The sequence below is a fragment of the Heloderma suspectum genome, chromosome 2, assembly GCF_057233095.1.
Source record: "Heloderma suspectum isolate Gila_16-S chromosome 2, 16-S_ref, whole genome shotgun sequence".
NCBI lineage: Eukaryota > Metazoa > Chordata > Lepidosauria > Squamata > Helodermatidae > Heloderma > Heloderma suspectum.
In genome coordinates this window covers 59,580,368-59,595,359 of record NC_139459.1, presented here as the reverse complement: position 1 = coordinate 59,595,359, position 14,992 = coordinate 59,580,368, and the positions used below count along the sequence as shown (strand labels likewise).

Genomic DNA, 14,992 nt, shown 5'->3' with positions numbered 1-14,992 from the left:
TATGTGAGAGGGGACAGCCTTTTAGGAGCTTTTTATGTTTTCCCTTTAGTCGCATTTTAGCTCCTTTTATACATCTGATGTGGGCATCAAGGCCAGCATCAACTGTCAAGAGTCCCCTGGACTTGCTTCACCATTGCAACCAGCTTCTTCACCTGCCTCTCGCTCTGGCCCCAACGGTGGTGGTGGTGGTGGTGGTGGTGGTGGTGGTGGTGAGAAGGAGGAACAGTAGATGCCACTGCCTGCTTGCTCATTGGCTCTTTGCCTGGCAAGCAAGCAGACGGTAGCACTGGTGAAGTAAAGGGAGAGGAGCTGGTGGCAAAGGTGGTGAAAAGGTAGACTCACTAAAGGAAAGGGCCCATTATGGGTGTCTTGCCCAAGGGCCCTCAAAAACCTGGTGTAGGTGCTAGTGGGTGTATTGAATATATTGGGGGGGAGATCAGGATCATGGTAGCCTTGAGACATGTGGCTTTGAGCAGAACAGCCTGCAAACATGTTTGAGGGCAGGAGCTGGGCCTACAGATGCAGTCCTGAACCCTGCTTTATGTGTTCAGTAATACTCAAGGATGCTGGAGGAATTAGATGTTTATAACTTTTGATACAGGCTGACATGATCTGCACTTCTTGAACTGATTTGCAGATCAGAACATAGTTATCCATTGAATTCATAGTTCTACAAATGTTGTGATGCAGTTCTCAGTTCAAAAAGCATGTCAAAATGAAAGTATATGTTGAAAGAAAATGTTTAGAAATGCATATTTTGAGAGATAGTACATTAAGAAATGCATATCTACATACATATTGAAATGCAAACTTTCATGCACATTTTTTTAAAAACTGCAGATTAATGTGGAGACAGGAAAGAATTGGATTTATATGTGAACATATGAGAAAATTACATAGATTGGAAATAGGCCAATTTGACCATCCCTACCACTGTTCTTGTGGACTGGACTTTGTTGGCTTGATGATTGGGAGCGGGAGATGGATTGTATAGATCAGCTTCCCCCAACCTGGTACCTTCCAGATGTGTTGGACTGCAACTCCTATCATCCCCAGCCAGCATGGCCATTGCACACCCTGGCTTGGGGTGATGGGAGCTGTAGGCCAACATGTCTGTACAAAACTAGGGTTAGGAAAAGGCTGCTATAGATGGATCTTTCAGGTGGGAGATAGATTAACCTGCTTTTGGACTAGAAGATTTTGGACTGTTGATTTTAGACTTTGGGATAGATGACCTTTTCACCTTATTTTAGTCTAACTTCAGTGCAGCTTCCGGTTGTGCAAGCAACAGCTGGACTTCTTGAGTTTCAACAGTGGCACCCAGTTCAGACTTCATCCCTATGAGCTGTTGCCGTAACTAGATTAAACTGAGATCTACTACATTGTATTGCTTCAAAAAAGCATGCAAAATAATTATTGTATGGATCATTCTGCCTAAATGGAGGTAATATGCAGGTAGCTCAATCTTTTCAGCATAAAAGACCCAAATAGAAAGTCCCATGGACCCTGATTTAAACCCAAAGCCAGCTGGACAACTGCCCTTTATTATATCCTGCTTACCACAGTGATTGCAGACATAATCTCAGTGTTTCCATAGAATACTCTGAGCCAGGACAGCAGCTTCTAGAACAAGAAGCACACATTTGTGATACAGAATCATACCCAATAAACATCAGCCAAGGTGAGCCCCACCTCACTGTGTGGCCGTATTTGTATGTGAGCATCTCAAGACAAACCAAAGTTATATACCAGGTGCATTCTATTTAGCTAACAACCATGGTCTTTGCAAGGGGAGAAAACAGGTGAGGCTTTGTGATTCAGCCAAAGATAAGAGCCCAGATAAGAGTTACAAGCCTGTGAAGGTACTGACTTCACCTGGCCAAGGTGAGAGTTATAGCTATACATTAATTACAAACTCAAGCTTACATGGCCCTCAACAGAAAAGAAAGAAAGAAAGAAAGAAAGAAAGAAAGAAAGAAAGAAAGAAAGAAAGGTTCTCCACCTCTGAATTGGGCAAGTTCACACAACTGCTTCCTGTTTAGGTACTATAGCATAAATATAACTAGAGAGAAGACGTCTCTAGTCAGGTTTCATATATGAAAGAAATAACAGAGTATACTGTTCAAAGAATATATAATGTATTATAACTATATATAATGATTTTAATCTTGTACACCACCTGAACATGTTTATATGACAGGCAGTACAGAAATATTTTTAAATAAATAAATAAGTCTCTGGGGCAAAATATGCATTGCATGGAAATGCATATAATAACTAAAAGACTCTACACAGAGAAAAATCACGGGACTTTTCTTATGACTTTAGCAACTCACGGGAAACGGTTCACTCCCTGATGTGGTATCATAGAATCATAGAATAGTAGGGTTGGAAGGGGCCTATAAGACCATCGAGTCTAACCCTTTGCTCAATGCAGGAATCCAAGTCAGAGCATCCCTGACAGATGGCTGTCCAGCTTCATCTTGAATGCCTCCAGTGTGGGAGAGCCCACCACCTCCCTAGGGAATTGGTTCCATTGCCGTATTGCTCTAACTGTCGGGAAGTTTTTCCTGATGTTCTGCCGGAATCTGGCTTCCTGTAACTTGAGCCCATTATTCCATGTCCTGCATTCTGGGATAATTGAGAAGGGATCCTGGCCTTCCTCTCTGTGACAACCTTTCAAGTACTTGAAGAGCGCTATCATATCTCCCCCTCAGTCTTCTCTCCTCAAGGCTAAACATGCCCAGTTCTTTCAGTTTCTCTTCATAGGGTTTTGTTTCCAGCCCCCTGATCATCTTCATTGCCCTCCTCTGAACCCTCTCCAGCTTGTCTGCATCCTTCTTAAAGTGTAGTGCCCAGAACTGGACACAGTATTCCAGATGAGACCTAACCAGTAGTTTCTATATAAAGGGAGTTTAAAACATTTCGGGTGCAATCTTATGCATGTTTAGACAGAAACACAGCCCTACATCTCCCAGCACTCCCCAGCCAGCATGGAGTTGTAGGGCTTTTTTCTGTCCAAACGTGCATAGGATTGCACCCTTAATTTCTCACAAGTAGCCTGAATTGGTAAAGTCCAACAGAAGCTTTATAATTTGATTCTGTTGAATGTGTTAAATGGACTCTTTGGTCAAATACTGTATTCCAAGTTTTCATTTTGTATGTGACAAATAGAACCTTAAGTTCCTTTCTATGAGCTCAATAAATGCGCTCAGTAAAAAGCAAGCTATTAAAACAGATAAACGTCATTCACCTTTTCACTGAGGTGGTTGCCAGCTGAACTCTTCCAAGAAAATGTTTGGCTATGAATGGCAGGAACAGAATGCGTGCAATTTGCAAATCAGCTATGGAGCTCAAAGAACTGTCCAGCTTGGAAATATCAAATGTCTCGGCAAGCAGACATTTGCAAGTAGCAGTGGTCTTTGTGCTAGCATAGAATGTTATTCTTAATAAAATGAGGGGAAATAAAAGTAAAGGGGGAATCCCAGGGCTAGTTAATGATACATTGTATATAAATAGCTATATAGTCAAACAGTACAGGTAGCCTTTAAAAAAAAACAACACCCATCTACATTGTCATCATACATACCATTCACTAAGGATGTGTTCCTATACCCCCTGAGAGTAAACCCCATTGAACTCAATAAGAGTGACTTCTCAAACTTCCACAAGATTGTGCTGTAACGCTTATAGTTAAATCAGATTGATAGGGACAGATTTTAGGAATCTTTGAAATACCTATAGCTCTTGCAGGGGGCAGAAGGGTGGTCCAAATTGGTTTGCTGTCATTTGCAAAATTTCAGACTAAAGTCATTGGCCTTAGTTATAATTTGGCTAGTTCTCTCATTTATGATTTCCTAAGGTCCTAGAAGGGTCAAATGGAGGGTGCAGGCTTTTTTTTTGGGGGGGGGGTGGCCAGCCTATCTATCCAACTAACCACTCAACAGCTGAAACAAATAAAACAAAGAGTTCAGCTTCACTTGCAAAGCTGCCAGCACAGACTTGTGTGGCCAGCATTGTATTAATGTTCTTCTTTTCCTTTTTAATGCATGGGAAATTGTACGAAGTCGATGCCCACTGATCACCCAACAGTGCCCATGTGTGTAATTATGATCAGATCCATGCATAAAACTCAAATTATCTTAAACCAAAGAGACAAACCATGCATGGAAACTGTACATTAAACATTGCAAAACAGGCTACAAAGGCCATCAAAAATAAAACCTTCAGATGCTCATCAAGACAATCCACACGTTTTTGCATGGTCTGACTTCAATTTGATACAGCAGATGACTTGTCTAGTAACAAGCTCAAATCTGTCCCACTTCAACTATGAATGCACCAGGACCTATAAGCAAACCACCCATTTTCAGCCTCAGTTCCTACACCTGTAAACTGGGCACAGTGGCCTCTCATATAGGATTACTGTGAACGATGTAAAGACTATACATCAAAAAGACTATACATGCTGGCTGGGGCATGCTGGGAGTTGTAGGACTTTTCCTCTGTCTAAATATGCATAGGATTGAGTCCTAATTCTTTTACACACTTACATTATGTTGCGATGGATTCTTCTGTGGATTTCTTGATTTGGCATCCACAGCTAGCTTGCTTGCCCTGACCCTGATCCAATCCAAAAAAAGGAGAGGCTTTATGCCAGGGCCAGGCCAGGGTCGTCGTTGGCAGCTGTACCCAAGTCTAGACAAGGAGGGTGTGTCGTGTCCTCCAGCTCAGGGTTTCTGAGGTCAGCAGCTGAACCTGAAAAGCTTGAAACTAGAGAAGCTAGAGCCTGACGTGGAGGAAGCAGAAGGTACTGCCCTGTTAACAGGCAAAGGGTTGAACCTGAACACTAGGTTGCTAGTGTTTATCCCAGGCCTGCAGCTTTATGCTGCCAGCCAGTTGTAGAGACTAATGCTGCACACCCCTACCCACTTCTGTACCTGAGGCCTGAGGCCACATAGCCCTTGGTAGCTCACTAGGTTAGGTCCAAGCCTCAGATCCGGAATTTCTGTTTCAAAATCCCTAAGTCTTCTGGCACTTTATGAAATTCATTTCTCAGTGTCTTCCCACACAACACGTAGTATTGAAAGGCAATCAGAATATAGACACAAGTATCAACAGCTGCTTCTGATGTTACATTTCCATGTGCTTGATTTGAGAATGCATACAGGGAGGTGGGCTGAACACAGCCAAAGATGCATATCTTAGTAATGTGGTATGGTCCATCCAACACAAGTGTGAGATGCCTGATCAACTAAGAAAATCTCCTGGGTTCATTGGGGATCTCTACATCTCAAGTTTATTGTGAGTTCATGGTTGCTCACTCACTGAATTGTGCAGGTCCATTACATGACGTTGTCATTGTCCAGTCATTATTCCACTATTTCATCCCACCTATCCCATGTTTTCCTCAAATGGAAAAAAAATGGGTATTTTTTCCAGCCCATGGAACAGGAGCGGCATGACCTCCACGTGAAATTCACCCATAGCGGAAGAAACCACTCTGTCTGCCTGCTGTGGGCATTTGTTTTCGGTTGTTGGGGGTGCGGTCAGGATGAGGAAGGCACTGAGGATGGGAGCAGAGTTGCACAGAAGGAGACCCGAGCAGATTTGACAGGCTCGAGGGCAAGAATTGCTTGCAGATTGCGTCCCCTGCCTCTGCATTTCTCAGTCAGAGGGAGAAGAGGGTAAAATGCCTCCCTGCAATGAAGGGAGACACATCTGATTCCCCACCCCATCAAGCTCAAAAACAACGTCCTCTGTTGTTTCAGAGCACCCTATTAAGTTCAATGGGGCTTACTTGAGGGTTGCAGACTTACAGGTGATCTTATGTCTACTCAAAAGTATGTCCCATTGAGTTAAATGCAGCTTACTCCCAAGTAAGAGCCCAAGATTGGAACCATGAGAAAACAGTACAGCAGAAGTTAAGCTACCGAGAGAAGGGGGGGAAGGGAGCGCGTGTAAAGGCAGTCAGAGGTGAACTGGCATTTAAAACGGCACCAGAAAGCCCTGTTTTAAATGCAGGATTTTAGGCTGGTGTAGAAATGCCCATTGTTTACGCTCTAAGACCATGTCTCCTTGGCAATGGAAGAGGAAGGAGTACCGGATTATTTTTTTTTAAAGGAATCAGCTTAGCTGCGATTTGGTCCATGCAGAGCTCCACAAGGGAGTGCTCCACATGTGTAAAAATCACTTCACAGAACTTACTTTCTGGTGGGGGTGGGAGTTGAAATGAACATCATCTGACTGGCAGGGGCTGCTCAACCAATAAGAGAGGCTCCCCCCCTCGCCCCTTTCTCCTTTCCCCTGAAAGTCCAGATGTACCTCCATTTCAGGATCAAGCCTCATTGAGCACAATGGGAGTTACTTCTGAGTAGACACACATATGCTTGTGCTGGGAAAGAGTAGGGGAGAACACAGGCATGGGAAACCAGCTCCCTTTCTAACCAAACCAATACTATGCAGGATCTCTACAACAAAGCTGTGAAGTAGTTACTTCCTAAGGCAATAAACCAAACAACCAAGAATCAGAGCCTCGAGATCATGCTTTAAAGCATTTAGGGAATGTGCTTTAAACTGTGCCATTTCAACTGAGGGGGGTCTCTGTAAATTCTGATGTGGGCATTCAGGGGACAAGGCTCATTGAGCACAATGGGAGTTACTTCCAAGAAGACACTAACTGGTTTGTGCAGGGACAGGAAACACACATGAAACACCCCTTCACCAGGGTCACAGTGAAAGGAACGCCCCTGGGTGGGGCTAGTATTCCCGAGGTAAATGTGGGGGTTGGGGCACACTGCAACTATACTGAGGAGAACCCGACTTAAGGATAAGAATCGGACTTCAAGCAGTCTCCGGTCCGGAAATCTGGTTTTTCCCTGATAAGCTCCAGGGTGGCTGCTGGATGGCCATGACGTCATGTATCCCTAATGACCTCAACACACAGCCAGCTCAGAGTAAATTGGTGGTGACAACCCCTAGGTCTAACACAGCAACCACTATCTCTACCATGATAAGGCAGATGCTGTCTCCTGGGTGTAGCATCCCTGTGCTATAAACATGCATGAACTGCAAACCTAGAAGAGGCTTGCAATTACCTTCAGGCCCATTTACTTTAATGGCCTCCTTCTGATTAAATGGCATCAGATCTGTAGCCATTATGGTTCTCCCAATAGATCCCATGTTGATTTCTTCAGCTGAGTCCACTGTCTCCCTTCCTCAACAAATAGTAATCATGCAATGATTCTCCACTCATTAATGAACTCATTAGGAAGTCAGAGAAGCCAATCCCGTGTTTGGTTGCTCAGACTCAATGCTACATGATTACCTAAGGTTTGTAGACATAGCCTTTACTATATTGATTTTTCTGGGAAAGCTTGCTCTTAGAATCCACCAACCCTTTTTGCAATGTATTAGGCAGCCATTTCCCTAGAGAATCAAAGCAGTTAGACACACACGCACACACATATCCATCCATAGACTAGATTTATCTACAGAATTGCATTCAGAATCAGAGAGAAGGCATTAAAACAGAACACCAGTGCCACCAAACTCTCCTTATTAAAGTGCTGGATGGCCGGATTGTTTCATATTTTTATACTTTCCTCCTTCACAGCCTGATCAATAGGCTCAGACATGCCTAACTCTGCATAGTATCAAGCTGTTAGGTATGAAGCAAGAAGTATGTCATGAAGCATTTCAGGTTAGAACTGGTTATCTTCTGGATCGTGAATGTCTGCTATTGGTTTGTTCCTGCAAATGGTTACTAGAAAACTGAGCAAGGAGCCTAACAGACAAAAATACATTTCTTTTTATGTAACAACTATTTCTTTTTGTTAGCTAAAGGTTAGAGAAAATGACTATTATTAAAGGAAATTATCTCAGAGGACTTTTTCTGGGGGAAAATGCTTTTATGCAGTTTTAAAACTCAAATCTTACATTTGTTGTCCTAATGGCATGCTAGTCACTGGACTAACATAGGAGTATCATGCTGGTTAGGATCAGTGAAACAAGTATAAAAATGAGACATTATGTTCACATGTAAATCAGGGAAGGGTGAATCTATTTCTAGTCCGTGTCATTTTCACATGTTTTTACCCATAATTCCATTCTTTGTGTCAAAGTGTAGTTGAAGAATTGTCACTCGTATTTTCAACCTGCAGGAGTTTACTCCCACATTAACTTCAACAGTATATTACTTTACTTCTGTAGTGTTCACACTGCCAGCTCAGTTTGGAATAAACTACTGTTGTACTTCTCTGCTTCATTTCCTAGGCTTACCAACAACAACAAAATTTGTGGTGGTTTTCCCATATTTCCTCCTATTGAGTAAGGGAGTATGTGTAACACTGCTTATAAAAAGAAATAATCTACCCAAGTGTTTCTGCCAGGACATAAGTTATACTGTCCTCCCCAGAAAAAGGTATAGGGAGAGGGCGGTTAGGGTAACTACAGAGGAGTTGTTAGCGAAACAGCAATGCGCGGGCCCATCAGACGATTGCAGAACCACGCAGTGCTGCTTGGTTCCGCTAACAACCCCCTTCCGTAGTTACGTGGTGATCATCCTGGTGTGGTTAGCATCCCATCGTCCTCTGCAGTGCAAACAGGCTCCTGATGTCCGCTCTGGCGTCCGAAATGGCTGTGCGACTACAGAGAAAATTCACAGCAGCTACGGCATTGCCAGTGCTGGCGGACTCTTTAGCCGGCAGAGCTCTATGGTCACAGCCTGGAAGTCCTCTGGAGCCTGTTTTAACCACCGGGGAGCCTGCCAGATGACACAGTAAGCCACCCTAGGGCCCCTCAACCCTGTTGCAGGGGGAGTGGTTAACTGGGGTCCCTTACTAACCATAAGGAACATGGTTTTCTCCTCACACACGACACACTAAGCCACCACGGTTACCAGAACTTCCCTAAGCATCATGGCTTCGTGTTATGTGTGAGCAAGGCCATAGTATCCTCCCAAACCATGTTTCTTCCAGCCAGATTAAATGGCCATAAGATACTTCCACTAGTAATGTAACACCAAATTACCACTGGTAAACTCTGTACCATGCAGCGGTAGAAGCTCATCCAGTAGTCAAAACAGGGGTGAAATGCCAGCATGAAAGCACACAGTTCTCTATGCCATCATTCATACTACTTTAGGACCATTTGCATTTTTGTGCCAGATCTTAGTTTGAGCTTCAGACATGGGCCCCCTTTAACTGCCACAGGCACACTTGAATCCAGGGCAACAGCCTGGGTCAAATCAAGTGCTGCTCACCATATGCTGAAGGGCTTTATCACAAGACAAATCAAGTCCATCTACTCTAATAAACTAGGCAAAACCACCCTGATCTAAAATGAGTAAGATACAGAACACTAAATCTAGTACATCAAGCAGGGAATTCAGTACAGAAATGTTGTAAATAAATATCGAAAGCCTCCAGCTATATCTCTGAAGAAATCATGTCCTTTAAAAATAATAATAATAATAATAATAATAATAATAATAATCAAAATAAGAAACTAGAGCAAGGTATCCCACCCAGAAGCTCACTGAGGGATGAGGGAGGCATTTTACCTATAGTAAAGATTGGCTATGGCTGGGGTCCCCAACATGGTGCCCATGGATACCTCCCTTGGTGACCAACAGGCTCACGGCTCCTCTCCCCAATACTTAATTGCTTTGAGATTTTTTAAAAACAAACATTTAACTGGGAGGATGGTGTGCTACAAAGCAAAGCACTGGCCCTCAGTGACATCTTTACTTCTAAGACTATTTATTATTATTATTTATTTATTTATTATTTATTTATTTTATTTCAAATATTTCTAGGCCGCCTTTCAGGGAAAAGGCCCTCCCAAGGCGGCTTACAACATTAAAATTCATTTAATAAAAAACAATACAATAATAAGGCAGCATTCATTCATAAAACAACAGACACAAGCAATAAAACATTACTAAAAACCAACCGTGTAATTGCAGAACAGTTCAGTAAAACATCAGGGGAAGGCCAGAGTAAACAAGTAGACTACCCCTGGGCCCTACCTGGGCCCCAGAGGCATTTTTAGAAAATCAAAATAGTGGGTGTCTGCAGTCCAGTACTTTGTTTTGAAGCATGCCCTGACACTCAGGGAAAAAGAAAAAGGTAACTGGGGGTGGAGGTGGTAGGTAGCATCCCAGAGGGGTTAGAGGGAGTGGTGCAGTTCCCTGTATTCTGTGGGCTTGTTTTGCCTGGTTTTGTGGGGAAGAAGAAGAGCGTTACCTGGTTTGTTTGTTGGGAAGGGCCGTAGCTCAGTGGTAGAGCACATGCTTTGTATGCGGAAACTCCCAGGTTCAATCCCTGGCATCTCCAGGTCAGGCCAGATTCTGCTTGAGTCCCTGGAGAGCTGCTGCCAGGCAGTGTTGACAGTACTGGGCTAAATGGACCAATGGTCTGCCTCAGTATAAGACAGCTTCCTATGTTCTGATGTTCGTTTTGGTGTGATACGTGTTTTACCTGGGTTTTTCCTTCTTCTTTTGGTGTGGGTGGTACCTCTGTGTTGGTGCGTGCGTGCGTGTGTGCACGCTCACACGTGCACGTGCTTCTCTGAGCTTCACCAGTTCGGTGCAATGAGCATTTTGTTGAGCTTTATGAGGGGCAAATATGTGATTTGGCATTTGGGCCTCAGCCCCTGCTTCTGCCTTGGACTCAGTTTATCGGCTAAGTGACTTGTCTTTGAGCCTCAGCAGTTGAAACAAGTGGCTTCAAAGTAGAGGCTTCTGCTTTGGAGCTCAGACCTCTGCATTATTCTTAGGTTCTTGGGCAAGTTACTTTTCGCCTCACCACTTTACCTTTTAGGAAATGGGTATTTTGTGATTGGCTACACACACACACCCCATAGCAGCAATTTTGTGAGAGTGCCCACAACACTCTCAAAATCCCATATGTGCTCATTGGCCCCAAAAGGTTGGGAACCCCTGGGATATGCAGTGTCTAACAAACCATGCACATTGACACAGTATAAATGTGTGGTATTGGAGAAGACAAATCATATTGGAGTTACACTGCTTTTGTACTTAAATGTATTTATTTTCAGTATCTCAGTACTGCCTCTCTGAGGTGGTTTACATAATAGTTAAAACGACAAAGAATCTTGGAGCACTTTAAAGACTAATACATTTAGGGTGCAATCCTATGGGCTGCTAGTCAGTGGCTAGATGGCCATAGGATAGGTCGGTTCCCAGAGAACCCCCCACACACACTCACACCCTCCTGCACCGCCTCGTAGGCAGAGCAGATTGGGCCCGCACTCCATGCTCGTAAGAGCAGTGCGAAGCAGTGAAAACGGGGTGTTCCCAGGGACGGGGCAGGGAAGTCAGAAATCCAGTATGACACATCCTATGTGTCGTCTGGCTGCCGCTTCCCACTCTCTGAGGTCACATGGCTAGACAGCTGAAATCGGCTGTCTAGCCACGGAAGCAGGGCGGGGGGAGCAAGGAGGAGATCCGCTCCTCACCACTCCTCCCACCCTGCACTGGATAGGCGGCCGCCCCTGGGCTCAGAGGTGGCCATCGTTCTTGACAGGATTGCTACCTCCCTCTGGCATAAGCTTTCATGGACCCACATCAGCAGATGCGTGGAGTGTTACTGAGAGTTTCAGGTATATACAGTACACATGGTGGATGGCGGAGGTGTGGGGGAGAGAACTGTAAACAGTGAGGTCAGAAGAAAATTAAATGCAGAAGATACCGAGAGTAACAACTGCATTTTCAACAGTAGCCATTCACAGTACAGCTGCTGCTATTAACACAAATAGCAGCAGCTAGGGAAGCCAATTAACACACGCAGGGTGATGAAAATCCTTTAACCTGATTCAAGCCTCTGGTGACAGAGTTGAACCTGTAGATGAATTTTATTTCAGCAGTTTCTTGCTCTATTTTACCTTTGAAATTTCTTTGCTCCATAATGGCCACTTTAAGATCTGTGATAGAGTGTCCTGGAAGGCTGAGGTGTTCTCCCACTGGTTTATGAATATTGCCACTTCTGATGTAAGATTTATGTCCATTTATTTTTTTCCGTAGATATTGGCCAATTTGCCCTGTGCAGAATGCAGAAGGGCATTGCTGACAGAAGATGGCATACATCCCATTGGAAGACAAGCAAGTGAATGAACCCCTAATGTTGCAGGTGACCCTATTATGTCCTGTAATAGTGTCTCCAGAGCAGATATGAGGACAGAGTTGGCATCTGAGTTTATAGCAGGGTCTGGGACCTGTATTTGTATCTGTGTTATATGGTCTGTTGCTGCTAGTGAGTAGTTGTTTGACGGAGGGGGTGGTGGTGTCTATAAGCAAATATAGGCCTACCATCCATGCAATTTGGTAGCACGCTCAGAGGTATGTGATTTAACCAAGTGCCATTTGTTTAATAATGTTTCTGACCAAGCCGACTGCTATAAAAAATATAGGGTGACCCAGCTGTTTCACTTTACAGAGGACAGTAATTGAAGGCTTTCTCTATTAGAAAGTCTGTCCTAGGGATGTCAGAGAATTCCGCCACGGATCTTGGTGAAGCCGAATGCCAGTGCATTCGGCCCCCCGAAATCCATGGTGGAACGAAGCCCGCCGGCCCCCCACCCCACGAAATGGGCCTGGAACGGAGCACCTACCTGCTGCCTTCCGCACTGCATTGCGAATGGCAGCCACGTCTGCAGCCGCCATTTGCTTCTTCCACGTAGCCGTGATAGGCTACGTAAATACTTATGTAGGCTATCACGGCTAATGTAGGGATGCCATTTGCGTCCCTGCGGAAGCCGTGATAGGCTACATAAGTATTTACCTAGCCTATCACGGCACAACTAAGGGAACGCAAATGGCGGCAGGTACAGCGGCCGCCATTTGTGTTCCCTTTTTTTACCGTGTGATAGGCTAAGTAAATATTTACGTAGCCTATTATGACAAAAGAGGGGCGCAAATGGCGTAGTGGCCGCCATTTGCGTTCCTTTTTTTTTTTTTTTTGCTGTAATAGGCTATGTAAATATTTATGTAGCCTATCACACGGCAAAAAAAAGGGAACACAAATGGCGACCGCCGTAGCTGCCACCATTTGCGTTCGCTGTTTTGTTTTTTGCCGTGATAGGCTACATAAATATTTACGTCGCCTATCGTGGCAAAATACAGGAACACAAATGGTGGCGGCTACAGCAGCCACCATTTGCGTCCCTGCAGGCTGACCAGCAGCTGGTTGTCCAGCTGTGGGCGGCCCCGGCTGGTGGCTCCGTGGAATCTTCGCAGAGCAGAGCTGGCCGGAGAGAATTTTGGGGGGAGGGACGGAGCGCCTCCCCCCCCCCACTGCGAATGTCACCCTTCGAAAAGGTAAGTGACTTTCGTACATCCCTAGTCTGTCCAATCCAAGTCCAGTTTAAAGATTAAAACAAAAACAGAAGAGGGTAGTGCTGGGGCCATGAAGTTGCCTGCTATCACCTAGACAGCAAGCTGAGACACACAGGTGACCTGGGGCTTCTTCACATGGAGCTTTTATCCTGCTATTGAGATTGGTTACTCATGGAAGTTTGCGGGCCCTTTAGATGATGTTGTTAACCTCCAGGGCGTCTCCTGCACTAAATGACCCTTATTCCATTTTTAAAATAGGTTGAAGATAATGAGCTACCAAATTACCACACATGAGTTCCGCTTCAGTTCCATCATGAAAAAGGAAAAGCTGCAAGAGGAGGAGCTAGACCACAGTGCCATCTAGTGGCGGGGAAGGGGGACAATGAAGGAAGCAAGAATAAAGGGAGTCCATCGTGATTCTACATTTAAAACAGAAGCAGAAAGCCCCCTTTTAAATGCAGGATTTTAGGCTGGTGTGGAGATGCTCCTGGTCACAATCCTCCCCACTATGATGAGTGAGATGTATTGTATAATTATGTCTAAATCTGCATCTATACATATAAATTAGCATATACAAATCTTATGTTCTCTTTTTGAATGATCCATTTCCTCTTTTTTGGTGATACATAAGTGGCCGCCCTAAAAAAAAGTCATTCTATCTTATGCGTTTCAGTAGCAGTGACTGCACTGTCTTTTGGAGAATGTTGCCGTAAGCTATAACAATTTATAGCGAGTAATACAAATGTATGTGGAGGCTGCATGGCATTTAAAATGCCCATGCAAGCAGGCCAGGGTTGCCATCTTTTTCTGGGAAGGGTTCCTGTGCCTTTCATACTGGGATTATAGAGAAAATGTGTGCAGGGGCGGGGGGATGTTTCAGTAGCTGAACATGTGTCTGTCGTAAAGGGCTCAGCCAGAAAATAAAAATGGCAAGTCTAGAATAGGCAGGAGATGCCACTTAGCCAAAATGTAGGATAAGGATCCAACTTGTTTCATACCTGTAAGCATTTTGTTGCACTCAGATGCTTTGAGGAAAGTTGTACAACCTCCTGTCAAAATACCTTTCATGTATATCTAAAAATAAATTGCAAAATTAACATCTTTTGCCCATTTCTCTCCCACACACACAGTCAATGTTTGCATGTTCCCCCTGGTGATTCTGAACTACAAAACACATTAGTGTATCTTTCAAACACTTCCTGAAATGTGGATCATGCACTTTCCTGAGAACAGACTCTCCTCTTACACATGTGTAAATACAGACTGATGCAGTTGATGGTAGAAGAACAAATCTTCAGTTAGTGCATAGTCAAACAAAACATGATGACCCAGTCCCTTTGACCTGGATCAGTGCCCTAAGCTTGTATATATAAATAGGCTATTAAAAAGACATTTGCACCTCATGTATAAGCCTTTGTTGACTATAATTTATCATCCTTTTGAAAATATCCATTATTTTCACTATTTATATTAGACAGAACTTGAATGGCTAAATAACATTGGGAAGTATCCAATGTTAGTTTTACATAGAGTAGACTCGTTGAAATGAGCGGGACTTAAGTTAGTTGTGATTAACATAAGTCCTATTCATTTTGATGGGTCTACTCTACGAAATACTAACATTGGATACTACCC

At 43.9% G+C, this 14,992-nt stretch overlaps 1 long non-coding RNA gene across 1 annotated transcript in view; it reads left to right on the top strand.

The window, feature by feature from the left end:
• LOC146352279 (uncharacterized) overlaps positions 1-14,759 on the top strand; it is a 33,179-nt gene extending 18,420 nt beyond the window's left edge. The window contains exons 2-3 of the long non-coding RNA XR_014787653.1: positions 12,047-12,152; positions 13,616-14,759. This is a non-coding gene — a long non-coding RNA (uncharacterized LOC146352279). The remainder of the gene's footprint in view (positions 1-12,046; positions 12,153-13,615) is intronic.
• Positions 14,760-14,992: the final 233 nt, after the last annotated feature.